Source organism: Dama dama, chromosome 9 (genome assembly GCF_033118175.1).
Source record: "Dama dama isolate Ldn47 chromosome 9, ASM3311817v1, whole genome shotgun sequence".
Lineage (NCBI taxonomy): Eukaryota > Metazoa > Chordata > Mammalia > Artiodactyla > Cervidae > Dama > Dama dama.
The window spans coordinates 103,725,041-103,751,769 of record NC_083689.1 but is presented as its reverse complement, the minus strand read 5'-3'; the positions used below and the strand labels follow the sequence as shown (position 1 = coordinate 103,751,769).

Here is a 26,729-nt window from a genome sequence, read left to right as displayed (position 1 = left end):
AAAAGCAGCTAACTTTCCACCTATCTGTTTATATTGAAGTGGTACAATTATTTAGCATCTCTTTTGAACAAAAACTTTCACACATTTTTTCCCCAAAGAAAGGTATTAAAATGCCAGTTCCTTAGTATGCACACATAATACTCCCCAGAAAATATTAAGAAAATCAATAAAGAAATCAATATCAGTCTGGAGTCTGTGAGAGTTGCAAAGCACATTGATGGCTTCCCTTTTATGTGTTTGAAAAATTGATTTCAATTGCCTGATTACTGATTCTTAGAATTTCATTTAGAACTCTTTCTTTTTTTTTTTCTCTTAGACTCAGCAGGGACATGATATTGTGAATTAAAATCCAGACAGTGTTTTTCAGAAAAAGGTAATCAATGCTGTTTCCTAAGAAAGAAGAATATTTTCACTGCATTATTAGTAAGTAAAACATCAAAAGAGGAAGACATCACAATGAAATGGTACTATTATTAAGAAAACGGAGAAAGGATTCAATGTAGAGTAAAACAAAAAATTAACTGTTCACCAAGGCTCTCAGCATTTTTAGTAAGCAAAAAATTAAATTTCTAGTCTAGTGTCATTTGTAACACTTCTGTGTGAATTATGAACTTTTGCAAATGCTTAATTTTACAAGTCATAAATAAAGTTACCTTTGTCCTCATTTGTGCTTCCGTCCAAAGAGTCGGACACAACGGAGTGACTAACACATAGAGAAACCTGCTTCCACCCACTGTTCCAATTCACGCTCTCCTTTACGACACTATTTACTGAAAGAACTGTCTGCATTTCCAGCTTTCCAGTCTTTCTCCTCTTTTCTCTCTGAAACCCACTCTAGTCAATCTTCCCTACCATTTCACAGAAACTGCCCTTGACAAGGTCCTTGATGACCTCAGTTTGCTGTAACGAATGACCAACGTCAGACTTCATCTTGTGACTTCCTAGCACTGAGTCGTTTACCTGAGTTGGTCACTTCTTCTCTGACAGATTTCTTCTCACATCTTTCCTTGCTTCCATCACGCTCTTACCCGACCTGCCATTTTCCTCACCCACTCTGTGTTATCGGCACATCAGCAAAAGCAGTCCTTTTAACACAGTGCATGCTGTTTCTCTGTTCAAAAGCCCACAGTAACTATGCGTATCATCAAAAGAGAAAAAAAATAAAAGTTACATTTCAATGACCTGCGAGGTCTTTTACAATTTGTCTCAATTAACTATTAGGCTATCTCTCTTATTTCTTCTTAGTTCACCCTACCATTTTTTTTACCCCCTGTTTTACAGCTCCCCAAATGTTCTTATTTTAAGTTCTTTGCTCCAGATTCTCCTTCTGTCTCTCCCTCAGATACCCTTTTTGGCCAACCCTTCCATCTCTTTCAAACACCTCCTTCTAAAAGGTACTTATAACATCAATTCTTTTCAACCTGAAACTTTTCCATTACTCACAGGAACTCCTAATGCCTTCAACTTCTCTCTCTCCCTTGCTTTTTTTACCCCCCTTAGCACTTTCTAAACTAGAATATATATATTTTTTGTATTTTTCATTGGTTTGCTCTCCTCTCCTTCCAATAAAATGCAAACTCCATAAAATAGGAATATTTTCTTTTATATTCACTGATACATTCAACACATAATATATATCTGTCACAATGGTAGGACTCACTAGATACCTGTTGAAGAAATAAGTTAATAAAGACTTTAGCATATACTTATAAAATTTCAGGTTAGTTTAAAAATGAATAATAATAAAAACAATAATAAGCTAAGGAACACAATCTCTTTTCCTTTTCCATTATTTTTAAAATTTCCTTTCTATTGGAGCTCATATAATATACACATATATCATGTCAATTTCTTTAAATATAACACTCATAGGTCGTGAAATCCTTAAAGCCAAATACTATTCTGATTCATATTTATTACAATGTTTCATTGCACAATATCTGATACACAATGAGAACTTAAAAATTAGGGACAGCAAAAGCACTAGAATCATGATAAAAAATTGGATGATATAAAAATCTAAAACTTTAAAAAAAAAACTAAAACTTTCATGTTATATATCAAGAAAGTGAAAATATGACCCATAGAGTGAAAGAAAATATTTGCAAATTATATATCTGATCAGGAACTTGTGCCTAGAATACATAAACAGTTCTTACAAATCAGCAGTATAAAGACAAATTAAAACATTCACAAGGTATTTAAAAGGACATTTCTTGCAAACATATGTGAAAATATCCTATAGACAGAAAGAAAGTGAAAGTGAAAATAACCCAGTCATGTCCGACTCTTTGTGACTATAGAGTCCATGGAATTCTCCAGGCAAGAATATCGAGCAGGTAGCCTATCCCTTCTCCAGAGGGTCTTCCCGACTCAGCAACTGAACGGACTTTTCATTTCCTGCATTGCAGGTGGATCCTTTACAACTGAGCTATCAGTGAAGCCCAAAATAGGAGGTGGTCCTTTATGAGTGAGTGAAAGTCGCTCAGTCGTGTCCGACTCTTTGAGACCCCATGGATATACAGTCCATGGGATTCTCCAGGCCAGAATACTGGAGTGGGTAGCCTATCCTGTCTCCAGGGGATCTTCCCAACCAAGGGATGGAACCCAGGTCGCCTGCATTGCAGGCAGATTCGTTAACAGCTGAGCCACTAAGGAAGCCCAAATATCCAACCACTGACTATTAGGATGGTTATAATAAAAAAGACAGATAATAAAAAGTGTTAGTAAAAATATGAAGAAATGGGAATGAGAAATAGTACACTTTGTAGTCTGTCAGGTTCACAATCCCTCAGGATGCTAAACATAACTACCATATGATCCGGAAATCCCACTCTTAGGCGTATACCAAAGAAAACAGAAAACAGATGTCCACGCAAAAATGTGTACACTGCTGCTACAGAAACATTATTCATAATAGTCAAAAGGTGAAAAACAAGCTGTGGTATATTATTTGGCAACAAAAAGGAATAAAATTCTGATACAGACTACAACACAGATAAATCTTGAAAGCATTAGGCTAAGTAAAAATAGCCAGCCCAAGGAAATGATGTTATTGATTCCATTTACATGACATATCCAGAATAAACAAGTCCACAGAAACAAAGGATGAATGTAGGGGTAGAGAGGGACTGGAATGGGAAATGACTGCCGTTGGTTCCAGGGTTGACTTCTGAGATGACAGGAACGTGCTAAACAGATTTTGCCAATGGTTGTAAAGCGCTGAGTAGTCTCAGAACACTGAGTTTAAAAGGGTTTAACTTTAAAAGGGCCAGTGTTGCAGCATGTTGATTAATCTTGACGAAAGTGTTAAAGATAAAATAACAAATGGATGGCAGGGTCATAATATAAACTTGCTAAGTCCACCCAGTTTAAAGTGAAGCTAAGAGACTGCACATCACTTATAAAGTTAGACAAGGTTGAGAAGACCTGTAGTCTTTGGACACTATCCTAATATTTATATTATCTTCCATATAGTATTGCTGTAGTTATTTGTATAGGAGTAGGGTACATAAAGGAAAAGTCTGTGTGATTTTCCTTATTTTTTTTTTAGGTCATATGATTTTATCTGATTAGCAATGTTTATGCCATTACAATAACAGATTTGCACAGTATTATAAACATGTATTCTTGTTTATTCAGTCTGTGATTATCCATGCTGATGAAAGAGAACAAGGATAAGGGAAGAGGCAGAGTCATGTACGTTAGCCTTTACAAATGATGCACCTTCTGTTCTAAGAATTTTCAGGATTATAAACAAGCTGCTAAAACTTCAGAAACCTTTCTGCTCAGATTCTCCTCCCTGCCCCTTAGCGTAACTCACCCATATCTACGACTCCCTGTCCAGACAGAATTAAGCAGGAGGATTAGCAAATATGAAACAGATTATTTAAAGTAAAGAAGCTCAATCTATAATCCAGAAAATTTATTTCAATTCATGACTCTTTCATCTACTTTATTTTATTATCTTTATCTTATCACTGGCCTTGGAAGGATAAATAATTAGACAGCTCTGGATCCAATACCAATGTCTCTCTGTCAAGAAGTCATCCAGGGAGCCCTGTGTAAACTAGACTGTTCTGCTTGCCAAGAGGAAAAAGAATTACTTTCAGAGTAGAGTCAATCCTCCTTTAGCTGAGACCAGAAATTCTAAAGTAAAGATAAAGAAAATGATGATTTCTTAATTACTTAGTCTTAGCCAGTAATAATATTTCTTTTTCCTTTCTTCTGTGGAGAGAGGCCCAGCTTATTCACTTCTGTGCTCTTTGGGGGCTTCACAGTAATGTTAGAATCTGCCCTTTCTCTCCCTCCAGTCCAAAACCCATCCTCTGTGTCCTCTCCAGGAAAATCTCTCATCCTTTCTTTGAAGTCCAGGGGAAGGCAAATGCTGTAGCCAGCAGCCCTGCATTTATGGACGAAGGGGGAGTTTTGACTGACCCAGCAGTTCTTAAGGCAGTCTGACAAATTCCATCCACGATTTCCACTTCAAGGTCTTCTCCTGCTGTCTTATCTGCCTCCTCCAAGCCTGAATTTGATGTAAGGATCCATCGTGCATACTAGCTTCCATCTCTGCTGTACCTATCACCTTTGACTTTTTTTTTTTTTTTAATGAGTTTCCTCTAGTTTGTTGTTATTATCCCATCTGCTTTGAGTTCATGAAATAAAAATTCGTATTTTAAGGCAAGACAAGAAAAATTTAAACACAAAATTTTCTCTGCCCATTTTGGCCTCCTCCCTCCCTTCTAATATTCATCATGCATCTGTATTATGTGTTAACCAGGTCCATTCAATGGCAGAAACAAACAATACCACCAAATAAATCTCTACTTACAACAGTCAGTGAAACTTGCACACAGAATTTCAGACCTTAGGACTGATTATATATCCATATGTTTTTCATTGACTCAGAAAGGATACTAGGATACTGTATTTGCATACTGTCCATTTTTTTTCTCCTTTTCCAAACTTATATGTATGTATACTTTCACGTATTAAAAAAAAATAAAGAGTGCAGTAGGATATTCCCGTCAAATCCATACAATTGACAATTATACATTTCCTTATCAGTTATCATGTATACACAATAAGAAAAAGGATAAATCACAATTCTGTCTTATTTCCTTCTTTTCTCCCCTATTTTCTGATTTTCTATCTAATGACTCTTTTGGTTAGTAATAAACCAAATAAAATTGTGGAGAATTCATAATTACAATGATAAGTGAGTATAGGTATCAGACATCAAAAAACTTACTCTGTTTTATTCTTTTTCAACTCACAGGATTGCACAGTTATTCTCTGCAAACTATTATCTGTGTTCACTGTGAAAAAAAGCCCAGAGGAAGAGATGGAAGTGCTTCTTTTAAACAAAAAATGATTTTATTAATGCCAACGGGAATGCTGAAAAAAGCACAAAGAAGTCTATGTGACCTCAAAAGTTATCTACGTCATGAATGGAGGAGCAAGAGGTGATCATAAAAATATTTTATTTGCCATGCTTACAAAAAAGATTTAGCAATTTCCCAGATTTTTATATGGCTAGAAACACTTGCATTATGAGAAGATACAGAAGAGTAAGCAGGTTTTATACCAGCTACTCTTCCTCTACGTACCCGAAGGCATAAAGATTTTGCATTATTTGTTATTCTATTAAAAAAAGACATCTTTCTAGTTGAAGCCAACCAAGTTGCTGTAAAAATGTTAGACAGTTATAGTACATTGGAAGTGGGATCTTTTAAAATTATTACGCATGGTGGATTTCTTGGAGAAATTGTGCTCTTGAAAGCCAGAAAATAAACTTGGAATGATGGTATGACTTTTATTTTGAAACGTATCAACTAAGTGTCAGATAAGTACTAAACAAAATAATCAGATATGAATTTACCTAAATATCTGTGCTGGCTTTTCTTTATAAGAACACTGTTTAAGCAAAACTGAAAATGCATTTGCTATTTACAAAATTTCTTGTGGTATGTTAACACACTCTGCTACAGCATATAGGTGAAGAGAGCAAAAAAAATATACAAATATCATTAAATATTATCAGTAAAATATTGGAAATTTGCTTTGTTTTGATAACCTATAAACAAATTGTAATGTTATTATAAAGTTTTAATGTTTTAAAGTATAAAGAGTTGCTTCTGTCTTAGAAACAACATGATTGCACAGGAAAGACAATTCATTTTTATTGTTACTTAGTATAGTTTTATTATAGAGCTAATATATCATTGTAGTTAAGATATGCAATTCATAAAAAATATTACTACCCATTGCCCAAATATCTGCAGATAAAAATGGGTAGATTGTTACATTAGCATCTAGTAATGTGGTATCTTAGTTTCTGCTTACTTACATGAGTTTGGCCCAGTGATTTGCTTTAGCAAGTAGGCGTTAGCAAAATTGATAGAAGCTGAGGCTTGATAGAGTACTTCTGCACTGATGATTATTTTCTTGAAACACTGCCACCACTGTGTAAAAAACCTGGACTATTCTTCAAAAGAAACTGTGTGGAGGAGATCTAAGATTCTCTGACCTCAAACCCCAGCTAACCTCTAGTAATGTGGCTCCGACCCTGGATCACTCAACCCTAGGAGAGTCGTTAGACAACTGAATCCATGCAAAGTGACCGCGGATTTAATCAGTAAATAAACTGTCCGACTGAGTTCAGCCTAGATTGTAGAACAGCAAGCAAATAAACAGTTGCTGTTTTAAGTATAAGTAGCTGAAACTTAAATTGGAGCCTAAAGCTGGGATGGAACCCTTTAAAAACATTAAACACACTACACTGAATTTATGATGTGCTTTGCGTGGACAAATGGTGAACAAACTGGTAGTGAAAGTTGAAAAGACAGTGAGGAAACTAACAGTGGAGGCTAGAAGGATGATAAAGCAGTTTCACAGTGATAAAGTAACAGGAGAATACATAAAGGGTCATTTGGCATCATTTAGCTGCATAGAAGGAGAAAAGTAGAGGTGCATACAGGAAAGCAGAGAGAGGGGAAAAAGGACTATTTAGCTTTCAAATAGAATTTTGAGGAAATATGGAGCATTGAAGAATTTTTAGGTCAAAAAATAAAACCCACAGCCAACAGTCACATGAAAAGATGCTCAACATCACTAATCATCAGGGAAACGCAAATCAAAACAGCAATGAATCATCATCCCACACCTATGAGATTGGCAATCAACAAAAAGAACACAGCTAACAAATGTCGGCAACGATGTGGAAAAAGAGAAGCTCATCCACTGTTGGTGGGACTGTAAACTGGGGCAGCCACTGTGGAAAACACATTTCCCAAAAACTAACAATATGATTACCATATGACCCAGCAATTCACCTCCTGGGTATACACCTGATAACAGCAAAAGTGCCAATTCAAAAAGATATATGCACCCCAGTGTTCATAGCAGTGTTATTTACAATCGCTAAGATATGGAAGCAACCAAAATGTCCACCAACAGATGGGTGTATAAAGAAGATGTGGTAAATATGCACATGTGTGTGTGTATAATGGAATACTTCTCAGCCATAAAAGAAAAAAATAATCTGCCATTTGTAACAACACAAAAGGCACTATGCCCAGTGAAATAAATCAGACAGAGAAAGACAAATAAGGTATGATATCACTTATATGTAGAATCTAAAAAAAACAAAAAACTAAAAAGGCAGACTCACAGATATAGAGAACAAAATTTTGGTTACCCATGGGGAGAAGGTAGTCAGGAAGAGTAATATGGGGTAGAGAAGTAAGAGGTACAAACTATTAAATAAAAAATAAACTATAAGGAAATACTATACAACAAGGAAAAATCAGATAATATTTTATAATAATTATAAATGGAGTATAGCTTTTTATGAACTATGAATCACACTATTGTGTACCTGTAAAGTGAAGAGGAACTAAAAAGCCTCTTGATGAAAGTGAAAGAGGAGAGTGAAAAAGTTGGCTTAAAGCTCAACATTCAGAAAACTAAGATCATGGCATCTGGTCCCATCACCTCATGGGAAATAGATGGGGAGACAGAGGAAACAGTGGCAGACTTTATTTTTTTGGGCTCCAAAATCACTGGAGATGGTGATTGCAGCCATGAAATTGAAAGATGCTTACTCCCTGGAAGGAAAGTTATGACCAACCTAGATAGCATATTAAAAAGCAGAGACATTACTTTGCCAACAAATGTCCGTCTGGTCAAGGCTATGGTTTTTCCAGTGGCCATGTATGGATGTGAGAGTTGGACTGTGAAGAATGCTGAGCACTGAAAAATCGATGCTTTTGAACTGTGGTGTTGGAGAAGACTCTTGAGAGTCCCTTGGACTGCAAGGAGATCCAACCAGTCCATCCTAAAGGAAATCAGTCCTGGCTGTTCATTGGAAGGACTGATGTTGAAGCTGAAACTCCAATACTTTGGCCACCTCATGTGAAGAGCTGACTCATTGGAAAAGACCCTGATGCTGGGAGGGATTGGGGGCAGGAGGAGAAGAGGACCACAGAGGATGAGATGGCTGGATGGCATCACGGACTCGATGGACATGAGTTTGAGTAAACTCCGGGAGTTGGTGATGGACAGGGAGGCCTGGCGTGCTGCAGTCCATAGGGTCGCAAAGAGTCGGAAATGACTGAGCGACTGAACTGAACTGAACTGAACATGTAATACTATACAGCAACTGTATTTCAATAATAAAATAATTTAAAAAACCTCTTTCTTAGATCTACTCAATGTGACAAAAACAAGACTCGAAAAAAATGGCTTCAGGGTGAGGATCATTCAAGAACTTTACTGTAAGATACTTTGTTAAGACTTAAAAAATTTGAAGTTAATGTTTGAATACATAAATTTTAAAGAAGACAAGGAAACGACTTCTAGGACTTCTGCAGATATTGTTCCAAAGAGTCTAACAAGCCCAAAGATAACTACACATATGATTTTTGGAGCATGAAAAAATCCATAATTAGACTCAAAAGAACTAAGAATTCTTTAAATTAACTGTATGCTCTTCATCAAAATGGATCACAAGCAAGTCAATGAAGAGAAGCTTCTGGATCTTCAACTTTTACAGAGATTAGACTAAAAAATCTATCCCTCTTCAAGTGCACCCATTTCTTAAGTTTTACTTAAGAAATACTGCCTCAAGAGCAGAGGCAACTACTCAGACTGAGATTCAGATGTAGGGGAGTGTAACATCTGAGGAACCTTTTCCAGGGAGCATAACACAACTGGTTCCTAATCAAGAAACATTCTCCATCCCTTAAAGAGGAGGCTTTGACAGCTTCTTTTGGCTGGATTTTCTTGATAGAATCATTACCAACAACTGTTTATTAAGGTCTCCCACTCCCCCCTTTTTTGAAGGCATACAAACAGCTATTACGGTTTCCTGCTTTTGCCTAAGCATTAGACTGTGTGTTGCCTGTTTGCTTTTGGTTTTGAAATCTCGAAATCAAGAGTGGTTGAGAAGCCTTCAATCAGACTTGATGAAGATGAGCACATTATAGAATTCAAACAAAATTTCGCCAATATTTTCCAGCCAAAGACCACCAAGGTACACCTTTAAAGAAACAAACAGGGTTTACTGACTCACTGCATTAAGGGAGAATGCACCCTATGAGGAATGGGGCATCTCAGCAATAGGGTGTTTGTTATTGAGTTGCTAAATCATGTCCAACTCTTCGCCACACCATGGACTGCAGCCCACCAGGCTCCTCAGTCCATGGGATTCTCCAGGAAAGAATACTGGAGTGGGCTGCCATTTCCTCCTCCAGGGGAACTGTCTGATCCATGGATTGAAACTATCTCTCCTACATTACAGGCAGATTCTTTTACCGCTGAGCTAGCAGAGAAGCCCAACAGGATGTTAGAAAAGACCTTGTATTCTGTGGTTTGGGGGAGAATTTCAGGATGCGGGGTTTTGCTCTGAACTTGATCCTCTCAGGAGGCATAAGCAATTTTAAGACTGAACATCTTAATATGATTTAGTTGCTCAGTACTGTCCAGCTCTTTGAAACCCCATGGACTGTAGCCTGCTAGGCTCCTCTGTCCATGGAATTCTCCAGGCATGAATACTGGAGTGGGTTGCCATGCCCTTCCCCAGGGGATGTTCCCAACCCAGGGACTGAACCCACTTCTCTTATATCTCCTGCTTTGGCAGGCAGGTTCTTTACCACTAGCACCACTTACGAAGCCCACCTTTTGAGCATACTTACCCACAAATGAAAATGCAGCTGGTTTTGTATATACAATTTCATTCTGAGAAACCCTTATGTACCCATTTGCTTTCTTCTATAATCGCCATGGCTGGGAATCTTCTTCATTTCTCAGTCCTTTCCATATCTAGTTCTCCTGTTTTGAGCACCTGATTAGAAAACTCCAAGTTCTAAAATCTTGCAATCTTGGAGATTTCAAATCAAGAAATCTAAAATCTTAAAATCATGCCTTTCCCATGCCTTCTCTTTGAATGTTCACTTCCAACATGGCAATATTGTAAATGAACTGTCTGATACAATTCCATAGATTTATCTTAGGTAAAGATACTATGACCGTTATTGCCCTCAAAGAGATGTCAGATTATTACTGATTGTTATTACTGATCAGATTATTATTATTATTAAAGAAAATTATTGTATGATTGTAGGGAATGAGCAAATTAGCCAAACAGTGTGGTCAGGCTCTCACCCCACGTTTTGTTAATAATGGTTATGGAACAGCTGAGATCATTTATAGCACTGTGCGTGCCTGTCACGAGGTACCTGCTTGCTCACGGGATACTGTGTGCCATTCGTCTGTGTGGGCTTCACCGTGAAAGCCCCAGCTGCTGCTGCGCTGGGGCTACACTGGGGCAACATCGCAATCATGTTACATGAGGCTATGTTATGGCTCTGTTATGGCTACGTTATGGGCGTGTTGTGGCTGCTGCCTCAGCTGCTGCGTCAGCCAGGAGAGGGGCTGTTACAAGGGAGAACAAATGTGTCTGCAGTTCCTACGGCTCCTCAAGCCTCCTTCCTGCCTCTCAGGTTGAGTCTTGCCTAACCTGGGTTCAGCGAACACTGTGGACAGTGTGAACAGCGAGGCAACTGGCATCATGAAGAGGATCAGCAGTGCAATGATGTAGTATACGAAGGATGTTTTCAGGCCAATGAGGTAACTAAAAGTTGTGTGGGCTCATCACTTTGTATGCTTTCAACATACTGTGCATCACAGTCCCTCCCTGTTTGTAAAACTGGTTAATATTACTTACAGATTTTCTTATGATGCTAAATAATATAACATATGTAAAAACCTTAAATATTTTACATATATAGCACTGTATATATGTTACAAGTGTTATAAAAAAAAAAGGTAGGACTTGAAGAGGTAGGCATTGAATGTCAATTCTAGGCAGGAGTAAGCACATAAGCATAAAGGTCTTATGTGGAAAGTCCATAGCATATAGAGACACCAATTTGCATGTAAAGTTGAATTATAGGGTTAGTAATAATATTGCAAGCTGGATTAGAATTATTATTAATTTTACATAGGATTTGAAAGGCCACTGAACATCACTTTAACAACCTGACTCGTCCTTTTCTAGAAAGTATCATTTTAGCTGAATATTGATTGGAAGGACTGATGCTGAAGCTCCAATACTTTAGCCACCTGATGCAAAGAGACAGCTCACTGGAGGAGACCCTGATGCTGGGAAAGACTGAAGGCAGCAGGAGAAGGGGGCAGCAGAAGATGAGGTGGTCGGGTAGCATCACTGACTCAGTGGGCAGGAATTAGGGTGAACTCGGGGAGATGGTGGAGGACAGAGGAGCCCTGAGTGTTTCAGTCCATGGGGTCGCACAGAGTCAGACACAACTTAGCGACTGAACAACAACAAGAACAAAATCATTTTAGCTAGGCAGCAAACGTGAAGAAGTTAGCCTAGAAAAGCCAGGGCATGGAGTGCACATTTTATTTTGTGACATGAAAAGGTCCACCAGGTAGATGAGATTTACTCTGTATTGTTCAAGACAACAAACCTGGAGCTACCAGTTTAGTTTACATGTAGGCACATTTGCCCTCAGAGTGGCAAATGATTTACTGCAAATAGATGTCTGTTGGAAGAAAGGGCTCTTACATACAATAACAAAATGTAGCTCACAGGAATTAGAATAGCAAAGAGTGGAAGACAAACCACAGACACTATAGAAGGCTTTAGTACGAAATAAGGATTAGGAGTTTATGTGTGAAGTTTATGAGGCTAGCTCATTTTTCAGGAAAGGAGAGTACATGATTTCATCAGACTCTGAAAAGAATGCATAGTTCCAAAAAGGTTAGGACTGATAGAAATTACATTATTGGACTTAGTTGCCTGGCTGTGATTTTGAATGTCTCAATAGCTAGTCAGCATGCACGGAGAAATACCTAGATGTTGCAACCTTGGCAAATCATCTGACTTTGTTATGGTACATGCGTGCCTAGTGGCATCCGAATCTTTGTGACCCCATGGACTTTAACCCGCCAGGCTCCTCTTACCATGGGATTTTCCAGGCAAGAATACTGGAGTGTGCTGTCATGCCCTCCTCCAGGGGACCTTCCCAGCTCAGGGATCGAACTACAGTCTCTTGCATCTCCTGCGTTGGCAGGCAGATTTTTACCACTCTGCCACCTGGGAAGGCTACCTAAAACTGCATAACCTAAATTTCATAACTGATTTTCCTTAATTCCTCACTCTGTCAGTCTCTCTTTTAATTCCGATGCCTATTGCTGTATTTACTCCATCTACTTCTTAAATTTCAATTCCCATCCTGGTCATTTGAGCTATTCTTTAGCATTTTCATTCTGTGAGATTTAGCATTTATCTTCCAACTTTTTAACTTCACAATGGCCTTTAGACTGGAAGGACCAAAAAGATTTCTGAACCTTTCTTTCAATCTCCCACACCCTTACACCCGGACACTTTATTCCCCTAATCTTTTTAGTGCTTTTAGTGACGGATTTTACTTTCATTGTGTTCTTTTGTGAAGGATATTTTTTTCAGGCCTAGCGATTGTTAAGTCATAAACCTTATCTGTGAATCAAAGTCTGTTTGGGGGGCAGGGGGGGAAAGAAGATTCTGAATCAAAGAAAGGTTAAGGGATCAAACTCTGACTCTTTCATTTGCAAGCTATCTTAACTTGGTAGGCAGGGACTTTTATTTTTATTTTGTTCAGTTAAAGGGATTGAAAAACATCCAACAAGCTATAAATCCAAATCACAGTGTAATATGTTGAATCAGGCAGATCCCAGGGTGGTATATGTCTCCAAAGGTACTGCTTAAGGATTCTCCTAGGATTTTACCATATATACAATAATGGAGATAACTCTTAATCAAGTTTCAGAGCCAATGAATATGGTTTAATAATATATAATAAATTTGCAATCTTCTGTAACTCTTCTAGTGAACTGAAAAAGCATACTGGTCCCCCCCACCTTGACCTTTAAAATCACCAATCCTTAGACCATTCTTGTGAGTTCAAGACAAGTAAGACACAAGCCTGTCTTCTATGAGTCAGTGACAAACTCTTTATCAGGGTTTAATTATATTTTTCTCTCTATAACCAGTGAGTCGATATCCCTTCCATAAAACAACGCTGAAATAATTCATCCATACAGCCTCAAGAGGGGAAAGTAGTGGGTTACCTAAACCGTTCACTGACACTGTGGAATCAAAGAAAAATGGCTCAAAGATAGGGCTGAGAAGCTGATTTTACATGGAATAGATAGTGTTTCATTTGCAACACAACATTTGATATAAAGATTCATGGCATTATGTTTTTATCTTGAAATACTGACACTGCTAGCAGCTCAACCTGCTATTCCATTAGAACATCTCATAGGAATTCTGGAATTTATCTGCTGCCCACATAAAAACAGATAAAGCAAAGGAAAAAAATATTAAAGCTTATTTTTATCACAGAACAGGGCTGTACCTCCAGAATCAAAGCTTTTAAACCTCTATCATGAGCCATCTGCAAGAAAGCTCATGTACAATAGGAGCAAGGTGAGGGACAATGGCAAAGAAATGTATATGAACAGTATCTTTTTTATGTTGACACCCACATTCTATGCAGTTTAATATTTCTCTTCAGAGTCACAGAACAGCAAGGAGTCCTCCTTTGTTCCCCATTCTGAATCCATAGTTGCAACAATGCTCTGCCTGGAAAACGGTAACAATGTAGGCAGAGAAGATGCCTAAAACTGAAGCCCAGAGCTGCTTCCCTTAAGGGAGCTTAAGAAAGTATAAAAAGAGAAAAGTGAGCTTTTAGAGATTTATCCAACAGCCGAAAGGAGAATCCCATGTGACCAGTGGGATCTTGGGGAAGAACATTACTGAAATATTGTGAATAAAAAGAAAATTTATCTAAATTAGCCAGTAAGGTCTAGAACAGTACTGTCAAATAGAAAATTATGAGATGATAGAAATGGTCTATATTTGTACTATCCATAACAATAGTCACAAGTCAAGTGCAACAAACGAGCACTTACAATATGACTATTTGAACTAAGAAACTAAATTTCAAATTTTATTTAATTCTAATTAATGTAATTAGTCACATTTGACTAGTGTCTACGTTATTGTACAGAATAAATCTAGAATATAACTAGCTAAACATATCTATAAAATCTTAGTGTAAGAAATCAAAGGGAAGTAGTTCTAGTAGTGAAGGTAATTTAAGAGTTTTGATGAACACATTTTCCATTGCATCTCTTTCTAAGTCAGTTTTATTGAATATTTTGTGCCTTTAATCATCATCTGAAATATTTGGAAGATTTTCATGTAGAGACACTTTTTAAAATCTATTTTAATGAAGTCATGGTTGATAAAGGGAGATTGATTAGACTGACTGACCTGTTTCTAAGATCTCTAAGTACACTCCTTATCTCAATCCCATGGTAATGCTCACAGAAAGATTAGTGACTTTCAGAGACCAGTGCCTGAACTATCCCTGCTTTAAGCTGAACATTTTATTGACATGTAAAAACAGTTCCTTAAGCATGAAACAGAAAGAAAAACAATGCAAGAATGCCAAAATGACTGGGATTCCAGTTCCAACTGGTGATATAAACTAAAGAGATATGAATGGATACTATATTTATTTTCATTGTCAAAATGCTGTGAGTTCTGTAGAATCCCAAAGGGAAAGATAACTTTATAGTAAAAATGGTAAGATTTTAATGAGAGCCATGTTTTTAGCTTTTATAATTTTTAGATGTGTCTGACAATTTCAAAATTAAATGTTTAAATTCCTTTCTTACATTCATTTTTTTTCATTCCTTCCTTCATTAGTTACTGAAAGCTGATGTTTCCTTGGTGCCATTTTTGTGCTAATTTGAGAGTGCTTTGGGTTTACCAAAAAAGTGCTGCACCCCTGATTATGCAAAAGAGTGTGGATCCCACTGGTTCAGTTAAAAAGTGCTTCCATCTGAAGAAACGGTGGGAAATGAAATCATAGGTCTAGATGAAATGGAAAATTCCTAGAAAAAAATGAAGCAGCATGGCTGAATCATGAAGAAACAGAAAATCTGAATAGATCAAAGACTGATAAGGAAGCTAAATTGATAATCAAAAACTCAACAAAGGAAAGTTCAGGGATAAATGCTTTACTGGTGAATCATACCAAACATTTAAAAGGGTCTACACTTTTCAAATTCTTCCCCCAAAAAATTAATGAGAAGGGAATACTATTATATGCATTTTATGAGGCCTGTATAACAAAGCGAAGTCAGACCAAGAAAAAAGAAAATACAAGAAAACTATAAACCAATATCTCTTATAAATAATGATTATAAATCCTCAATAATATACTAGAAAATGAAATTCAACAGCACATCAAATGGATTATACACATGAAAAACAGGGATTACTCCTAGAATGCAAGGACAGTTCAACATACACAAATCAATAAATGGGATACACCATATTAACAGAATGAAGGATAAAAATCATATGATCATTTTCATAGATGTAGAATAAAATATTTGATAAAATTTAACATCAATTCATGATAAAATATTCAACAAATTGGGAACAGAAGGAATGTACCTCAATTAAATAAAGACCATATATGACAAATCCATGGCTAAGCTGAAAGATTTTCCTTTAAGGTAAGGAAAATGACAAGGTTGCCCACTTTCACCACTTCTATTCAACATGTACTTGGAAATTCTCGCCAGATTAATGAAGCAAGAAAAGGAAATTAAAGCCATCCAAACCAGAAAGGAAAATGTTTAACTGCCTCTTTTTTTAGATGATATAATCTTATGTGAAGAAAACCCTAATACTCCATAGAGCATTTGCTAGAATTAATAAATGAATGTAGCAACTTGTGGAATATAAAATCAATGTACAAAAATCACTTGTATTTCTATATACTAACAATGAATTATCCAACAAAGAAATTAAGAAAACAATATCATATACAAAGCATCAACAAGAATAAAATACTTAGAAATTTAACTAAGGAGGCAAAAGACTTGTACACTTGAAACTGACAGACATTGATGAAAGAAATTGAAGAAGACACAACAGTACATGTTGATGGATAGAAGAGTTAATCCTTTTAAAATGCCCATATTATCCAAAGCAACCTACATATTGAATGTAACACATCAAATTCCAAAGAAATTTTTCAGAGGAATAGAAACAGTGATTCTACAATTTATACAGAACCACAAAAGACCCAAAATAGCCAAATCAATCTCGAGAAATATTTTAATAACAAAGCTAGAGTCATCATACTTCATTATTTCAAACAATATATGTATTACAGAAAAACAGAAATCAAAATAGTATTCTACTGGCATATAAACAGAAGAACAAATAAACAAAACAGACTATCCAGTCCAGAAGTAAACCCATGCAAATATGGTCAACTAATCTTTTACAAGAATGCCAAGAACACTCATGAGGGAAATATAGTCTCTGTAACAAATTATGTTGCAAAAAATAGATATCTAAATGCAAAAGACCCCTTTCTTACAGTAATCAAAAATTGAAATGGATTAAAGATTTAATGTAAAACCTAGATGACAATAATGTAGAAAACTACTAAAAAATAAAACTATAAAACTCCTAGAAATGAGAGGAAAAAAATGCCCCTACATCAGTCTTAGCAATGATTTTTGGGTATACCACAAGCAGAACAATTAAGCAGAACTACATCAAACTGAAAACTTCTGTACAGTAAAAGAAACAATTAACAAAATGAAAAGGTAGCCTACAGAATTGGAGGTAACATATTCAAACCATGTGCCTGATAAGGGATTAATACCCAACACAATAAGGAGCCCATAAAATCCAATAGCAAAAGATCAAATAATTCCATGTAAAGCTGGGCAAAGGTCCTAGACATTTCTTGAATGAAGACATACAGATGGCCAACAGATATACATAAAGTTCTTCAATATCACTGATTATTCCGTCCAGTCACTCAGCCATGTCCTATTCTTTGCGAACCCATGAATCACAGCACTCCAGGCCTCCCTGTCCACCAAAAACTCCCGGAGTTTACTCAAACTCATGTCCATTGAGTCAGTGATGCCATTCAGCCATCCTCATCCTCTGTGGTCCCCTTCTCCTCCTGCCCCCAATCCCTCCCAGCATCAGGGTCTTTTCCAATGAGTCAACTCTTCACGTGCGGTGGCCAAAATATTGGAGTTTCAGCTTCAACATCAGTCCTTCCAATGAACACTCAGGACTGATCTCCTTTAGGATGGACTGGTTGGATCTCCTTGCAGTCCAAGGGACTCTCAAGAGTCTTCTCCAACACCACAGCTCAAAAGCATCAATGCTTCGGTGCTGAGCTTTCTTTATAGTCCAACTCTCACATCCATACATGACCACTGGAAAAACCATAGCCTTGACCAGACGTAACTTTGTTGGCAAAGTAATGTCTCTGCTTTTTAAAATGTTGTCTAAGTTGGTCATAACTTTCCTTCCAAGGAGTAAGCGTCTTTCAATTTCATGGCTGTAGTCACCATCTGCAGTGACTTTGGAGACCAAAAAAATAAAGTCTGACACTGTTTCCACTGTCTCCCCATCTATTTCCCATGAGGTGATGGGACCAGATGCCATGATCTTAGGTTTCTGAATGTTGAGCTTTAAGCCAACTTTTTTCACTCTCCTCTTTCACTTTCATCAAGAGGCTCTTTAGTTCCTCTTCACTTTCTGCCATAAGGTTGGTGTCATCTGCATATCTGAGGTTATTGATATTTCTCCCGGCAATCTTGATTCCAGCTTGTGCTTCATCCAGCCCGGTATTTCCCATGATGTTCTCTGCATATAAGTTAAATAAGCAGGGTGACAATATACAGCCTTGACATACTCCTTTTACTATTTGGAACCAGTCTGTTGTTCCATGTCCAGTTCTAACTGTTGCTTCTTGACCTGCATACAGGTTTCTAGGGAAATGCAAATGAATACCACAATGAGATATTAACTCACACATGTTAGGACAGCTATTATCAAAACTACAAGAGATGATACATATGGCAAGAGGGTAGAGGATAGGGAGCCCTGTACACGGTTGATGGAAATGTAAATTGGTGTAGCCGTTAAGGAAAACGATACAGACTTTCCTCAAAAAATTAAAAGCTTAACTACCAGCTCATCCAGCAATTCTGCTTCCGAGTACATACTCAAAAGAATTAAAATCTCTGTCTGAAAACAATATATATTCTCATGTCCTTTGCAGCACTATTCACAATAGCAAAGATATGTAAACAACCAAAGTATTCATCATCAATGAACAGATAAATAACTTGTGTGATATATCTATATAAGGATATCTCTATATATGTAGGTTTGCACATATATATATATATTTACACAAATATATACATATATTAAATGTAATATTGTTCATGGTGTTCTCAAGGCAAGAATACTGGAGTGGTTTGCCATTCCCTCCTCCAGTGGACCATATTTTGTCAGAACTCTTCTCTATGATCCATCTATCTTGGGTGGTCCTGAATGACATGGCTCATAGCTTCACTGAGTTATACATTCCCTTCGCTGTGATCCATGAAGAAGGGCTATAACAAAGAATATTCTAATTGCTGCACAATTGCACTCATTTCACATGCTAGTAAGGTTATGCTCAAAATCTTTCAAATTAGCCTTCAGCAGTACCTGAACCAAGAACTTCCAGACGTACAAGCTAGGTTTAGAATAGGCAGAGGAACCAGGGATCAAATTGCAAACATTCACTGGATCACAGAGAAGGCAAGGGAATTCCAGAAAAACATCTGTTTCAACTTCACTGACTATGAGAAAGCCTTTGACTGTGTATATCACAACAAACTGTGGAAAGTTTTCAAAGAGGTGGGAATAGCAGAACACCTTATCTGTCTCCTGAGAAACCTGTATGCAGGTCAGGAAGCAACAGTTAGAACTGGACATGGAACAACATACTGGTTCCAAATAGTAAAAGGAGTACATCAAGGCTGTATATTGTCACCCTGCTTATTTAACTTGCATGCAGAGTACATCATGAGAAACGCTGGGCTGGAAGAAGCACAAGCTGGAATCAAGACTGCTGGGAGAAATATTAACCTTAGATATGCAGATGTGTGTGTTAGTCATTCAGTCGTATCTGACTGTTTGCAGCCCCATGGAATGTAGCCTCTGTCCACAGAATTCTCCAGGCAAGAACCCTGAAGTGGGTTGTCATTTCCTTCTCCAGGGGATCTTCCTGACCCAGGGATAGAACCTGGGTCTCCTGCATTGCAGGCAGACTCTTCACCATCTAAGCTACTAGGGAAGCCACAGACATGCAGAGGATACCACTCTAATAGCAGAAGGTTAAGAGCAACTAAAGAGTCTCTTGATGAGGGTGAAAGAGGAGAATGAAAAAGTCGGCTTGAAACTCAACATGAAAGAAACTAACCTTGGCATCTGGACCAAGGTGTTCTGTTCATGGTGAACAGAAGGGGAAGCAGTAGAAGCAGTGACAGATTTCTTTTATTGGGGGGCTTCAAAATGACTGCAGCCACAAAAGACACTTGTACCTTGGAAGGAAAGCTGTGAGAAACCTAGAAAGCATATCTAAAAGCAGGGACATCACTCTGCAGACAAAGGTCATATAGCAAAAGCTATGGTCTTCCCAGCAGTCATGTATTAGGGTCAGTCAGTGAGAGTTGGTGGAGAAGGCAATGGCAACCCACTCCAGTACTCTCGCCTGGAAAATCCCATGGACAGAGGAGCCTGGTGGGCTGCAGTCCATGGGGTCGCGAAGAGTAGGACACGACTGAGCGACTTCACTTTCACTTTCCACTTTCATGCATTGGAGAAGGAACTGGCAACCCACTCCAGTGCTCTTGCCTGGAGAATCCCAGGGACGGGGGAGCCTGGTGGGCTGCCGTCTATGGGGTCGCACAGAGTCGGCCACGACTGGAGCGACTTAGCAGCAGCAGCAGCAATGAGAGCTGGACCATAAAGAAGACTGAGCACTGAAGAAGTGATACTTTCAAATAGTGGTGCTGGAGAACACTCCTGAGAGTCCCAAGAGTCCCGTGGAGAGCAAGGAAGTCAAAGCAGACAATCCTAAAGGAAAGCAACCCTGAATATTCATTGGAAGGACTGACGCTGCAGCTGAAGCTCCAGTACTTTGCCTACTGGGTGTGACGTGCTGACTCGCTGGAAAAGACCCTGATGCTAGGGAAGACTGAAGGCAGGAGAAGGGCATGCCAGAGGATGAGACGGTAAGATAGCATCGCCGCCTCAGTGGACACGAATTTGAGCAAACTCTGGGACATGGTGAAGGAGCCTGCAGTCCCTGAGGTTGCAAAGAGTCAGACGTGACTTAGCGACTGAGCAACACAAATAGTGCAACGTCATTCAGCTTTTCGAAAAAGGAGATTCTGCCATTTGTGACAGCATGGGTAAACTTGGAGGAAGTTACGCTAAATGAAATATGCCAAACATAGAAATACAAATACTATATGATCTCACTTATATGGGAAATATAAAGAAGTCAAACTCATACAACCAGAGAGTCAAATGTTGACTGTGAGGAGCAAGGGTACTGGAGAAATAGATGCTGTTCAAAGTACAAAGTTTCAGTTATAAGGTGACTGTCTTCTAGGGATTTAATGTACAGCATGGTGATTATGATTAATAACACTCTAATGTACACTTGCAGTTCGCTGAGAGCATATATAGATCTTGTGTTCTCTAAAGAAAAAAAAAATAGTTACCAGGTGAGGTTCTTTACTTTGATTGTGGTAAGCATGTCACAGTGTAATTAAATCATCACATTTGTACACCTTTAAAAAATTATATCACATTACTTAAATATATATAATTTTTAATTTGCCAATCTTACCTCAATAAAATTGGAAAAAATTACAATAATGATATATTTCATGGTGTATGTTTTATTTTACCACCATAACCAAGCAACTAAACAAAATGGAAACAATAATTCAGCCATGTTAATAGTATGCAATTTGATATATGATGAAAATTGCACTTCACTTCTGTGATCTTCCTCTTTAAAATACGACTTCAGTATAATCATGGTAAAATAACAGAGAAATCTCAGTTGAAGGAAACTCTATGAAATACTTGACCACCACTCCTTAAATTTTCAAAGTGTATGAGAAATTGTCATAGACAAGAAGTAGCTTAAGGAGACATAAAGTTTTTAATATAACTTGGTATCCTAGATGGGATTTTGTAAAAAAAAAAAAAAAAAGAAAGAAAGAAAAGGATAGTGGATCAAAGCTGAGGAAATCTTAAGTATGAACTTTAATTAATACTAATGTATTACTATTAGTTCATTAATCTTGTCAAATATGTCATACTGACAATGCAGGCTCTAAGAATGGAGAATACTGGGAATGGGATATATGGGAATTCTGAATACTACACTGAAAACTTTTCTGTGACTCTGAACCCATGCTGAAGTAGTCTTCAAAAACAATGTTTTATTTTAGTATAGAATTGTAAATATATAGAATGTGTGTGTGTGTTAGTCCTTCAGGCGTGTCTGACTCTTTCTGACCCCATGGACTGTAGCCCACCAGGTTCCTCTGTCTACGTAATTCTCCAGGCAAGAATACTGGATTGCCATTCCTTTCTCCAAAATATATAGAATACTCAACATTAAGTATGTTGAATTAGTACTTAAAATCTGCCTACTGAATTTATTCAAATTGGTTCAACCATATTGAAAAATTATTTCACAGATTCTATGATTCAGCAATTCCTCCCCTACAGACTAACGGAAAAATATACGTACCCAAAAGGCATGTGCAAAATTAACTTATAGAAGCATTATTCATGTTAGAAAATGAAGCAATCCATGTCCCTGTCTACAACAGAATAGATAAATTGTGACATATTCATATGAAACATTTTTACTAAACTATGGAAATAAACTGTTGTTAAACACAGATAGGATGAAAATTACAAACCCAATGTTGAATTAAAAATATCAGATGTTAAAAGGCTAATTTTTATCAAGTTAAAATAGCTACTAGCTAATCTATGTCATTTGTATCAGAACAGTGGTTATCCTTGAGAAATGTAAGATCAAAGAACGGAATGCAAGGAAATTCTGTTGTTCAGTAGCTAAGCCATGTCTGACTCTGCAACCCCATGGACTGCAGCATGCCCGGCTTCCCTGTTCTCTGCTATCTTCCAGAGTGGAAGTTCTAGATACGGGTAATACTGTTTATGTAGTGGTGACAAGTTGGATTTGTTTACCTGGTGAAAATTCAAGCAATGATATAGTACTTGTCAAAGTATCTGAATACATACATATTCAAGAAGCCTGGCATTCCAGTCTTCCAAATGAGGAAAATCTCCCACACTTGATACCAAATCCATGCAATGACAGCATGAAGGATATTTACTGACCAGTATCATTTTGCACATTGAAAATAGTAAATAAGCCAGCAACATGAATTTGTGTATACAAAAAAAAAGTTTAGTCACTCAGTCGTGTCCGACTCTTTGAGACCCCATGGACTATAGCCTACCAGGCTCTTCTGTCCATGGGATTTTCCAGGCAAGAATACTGGAGTGGGTTGCCATTTCCTTCGCCAGAGGATCTTTCTGACCCAGGCGATCGAATCCAGGTCTCCCACATTGTAGGCAGACGCTTTACCGTCTGAGCCACCAGGGAAGGATGTATACAAAATATATATTTAACATTTATATAAATAACATATGAATATGTCATGTATACATATTTTTGTTTTGTTTTAATGTTTATTTTATTTTTCTAATTAATTTATTTATTTAAACTGGAGGCTAATTACTTTACAATATTGTGGTGGTTTTTGCCATACATTGACATGAATCAGCCACGGGTGTACATATGTCCCCCGCTACATCCTGAACCCCCCCTCCCTCCTCCCTCCCCATCCCATGCCTCAGGGTCATCCCAGAGCACCAGCCCCGAGCACCCTGTCTCATGCTTCAAACTTGGACTGGCGATCTATTTCACATATGATAATATACATGCTTCAGTGCTAGTCTCTCAAATTATCCCACCCTCACCTTCTCCCACAGAGTCCAACAGTCTGTTCTTTATATCTGTGTCTCTTTTATTATCTTCATGTATGATAATCATTACCATTTTTCTAAATTCCATATATATGTGTCAATATACTGTATAGGTGTTTTTCTTTCTGACTTACTTCACCCTGTATAATAGGCTTCGATTTCATCCACCTCATTAGAACTGATTCAAATGAATTATTTTTTAATAGCTGAGTAATATTCCATGGTGTATGCGTACCACAGCTTCCTTATCCATTCGTCTGCCGATGGACACCTAGGTTGCTTCCATGTCCTGGCTATTATAAACAGTGCTGCGATGAACATTGGGGTACATGTGTCTCTTTCAGATCTGGTTTCCTCAGTGTGTATGCCCAGGAGTGGGATTGCTGGGGTGTACAGCAGTTCTATTTTCAGTTTTTTAAGGAATCTCCACACTCTTCTCCATAGCGGCTGTACTAGTTTGCATTCCCACCAATAGTGTAAGAGGGTTTCCTTTTCTCCACAGCCTCTCCAGCATTTATTGCTTGTAGACTTTTGGATAGCAGCCATCCTCACTGGCGTGTAATGGTACCTCATTGTGGTTTTGATTTGCATTTCTCTGATAATGAGTGATGTTGAGCATCTTTTCATGTGTTTGTTAGCCATCTGTATGTCTTCTTTGGAGAAATGTCTGTTCACTTCTTTGGCCCATTATGTATACATATTTTAAAGATAGTGCTTAAATCAACAGGGGAAGGGAAGAGAGAAAACGTATTTAAAAATGGGTTAACAAATGGTTTTGTGCACTAACATGTATGCCAGACATGGCAAACAGTATTTCAGACAATTCTAAAGACATGGATTTGATGAAATGAAAACTATCTAAAGCTATTAACCAGAATACAGCTCAGAGTGGAACAATATTAAAAACAAAGAACTCAGGAGAGATGCAGAATAAAATGAGAGGGCCTAATGGTCATCTTTCCAAAGATAATATATAGAATGAGAGATACTGTATTTAAAGAATTTATTTGCATAATATGTTTCACAGCAATCTCTGATAAGTTCAGTTAGCTCAATAACAAAATTGGTTTTCTATATCTTTTTACAAGTGAAGGGAAGATCCAGGGATGCACTGATGGAATTGTCTGACTAATGTTAAGAGACAAGCCATGCATGTGAGACCTGAGGCACCCCGAGGTCACACTAATGCCTCCAGTATCTTCAAACTAAAGCAAACACATTGTTTCTATTTGCGCTTGGGGAGAGTGTGCTGGGAAACCTCTCAAAGAACTGGATAAGATGAAGGAAGCTAATGCTACTGTAACAGATTTCTATTAAATAAAACGTATTTTTACAAGATAGTTTATCTGCTCCTTATAAAAGCTCTCAGATAATAGCGGTATTTTAATAAATAAAATATTAACACATGTTGTTAAACAGCCTTTCTAGTATTTTTATTTCTAATATAATTTGTTCTAACAGTTTCTTTCAAGTATACCAAGTAAAGAAAATTTACTTTAGTGCTTAATTCACATTTTCCCTCATATTGAACTTGACATTTTCACAGCAAGAAAGAAACAACATCATTCTATGTGGGAACAAATTTTATGGTATATTGAACCAGAGAAAACAAAAAAAAAGATTTTTTTTCAGATTGCAAGAGTTATAGTACACAAAATAAAGTATATTTTTGTTTCATTCCACAAAGCTATTACCTACATTAGGATAGGAAAACAAATGTAATGTAATTTCAGTAGGATGAAGAAAATTAATAAAAGGGCATTTAGTCATCAAGTGCTAAAACTGAAGCTACAGCCTCTATTTAAAGAACTGGGAATTACCTTAACCAATTGTGAAAAGTGAAACCATCTTCAAAGACAGAGTAAAACTGGTCTCACCTGATGCCTTTCAGTGTTTCAGTTAAGTAGAGAAGCAGCAATACATGCACAGTGAATCTCAGGGAGGAGATACACACATCATCATCAACAGCAAAAGAAAAAAATGAAGAAGTATCCCTATTTGATGCTAAGATACCAGTGAGGCAACAGCAGACTCTAGTTACTCCAAAACAGTATTTTGTTCCTTGGTTCAAAGACTTTCAAAAACTGTGCTCCCTCTTCATGGAATTTTTTGTAATCCTATCCATGGTACATTTTTTGGTAAATCAGAAAACTGTGCTTTTGTATATACATTATATTTGCTAAACACACATATTTTGTGTTGGGGGGGGGTGGGGAGTGAGGATACTACCAATGTAAAAGACTTAAGTCATCTATAGTTAAAAAACACATATTAGAAATACATAATATTATTTGTTAATTTCACATTTTACATTGTCAACAGCAGCATCCACTAGAAGGAACAAGGCAAATTGAAAATGAGCATTTTCAATTATTCTGAATCTTGTTTTCTCTCAGAATTTAATAAGTTTTCAAGAGCAAACAACACACACTATCACACTTTTTTTTTTCTTGTTGAGTTCTCATTTTTGATTCCCCAAAGGTGAGACAGAGGAAGAATTGCTCTTCACTTGAAAACACAAATATCAGAAAAAAGCATACATCTCCTTCTTAAGAATCCTTATTCTCTTAGTTCTTGGGAGTGCTTTCATTTAAGTTTTCGAAGCCAAATAATCTTTTGATTTCATTAAATATAATGCTGATTTCCATTTTAGATGATTGAATTGGAAATTACTAACGTGTCAGAATAAGTTGGCAGGGTAAACAACGTTGGTTACATACATTTAAACTACTTTTTAATTAAAGCGACACTTAATTGTGATACTCATTAGAACGTGAAGTGAAATAACAGAAAACCTATGAGCTTTCTCAATTAAACTAAAAGCTTAATAGGGATTTGTTATTAAATGTTTTTTTTTATACTTTGACATTTCAGGTAAATACACACATACACTTAATTACATAAATTATTTTTTATTCATTTAGCAAAACTAACAAATATAAACAAGAAAAATCTCAAAAACTAACAAGTGCTATGAAGAAAAATTAAAGCAGTGTAACCTAGAGTGAAGTGGGATGACGTTTCAGATTGGGAAAATGAGGTCTCTCTGAGGAACTGACAATGAGCCAAAACCTAATGGAGTCAGGGGTAATTCCTTTTGGATTTCTGGAGGAAGAACATCACAGCACAGAGAACAGAACGTACAAAGTTCTGACACCACGGAGTTGACTGCATGTTTAAACGTAAGATCAGAAGCCATGGTATCTGATGCACAGTTAGG

The 26,729-nt window shown here is 37.2% G+C and overlaps 1 pseudogene; it reads left to right on the top strand.

Annotated features, from left to right (window-relative positions):
* Positions 1-10,842: 10,842 nt before the first annotated feature.
* The window catches only part of LOC133062922 (small ribosomal subunit protein eS8-like), a 63,562-nt pseudogene continuing 47,675 nt past the window's right edge, over positions 10,843-26,729 (top strand).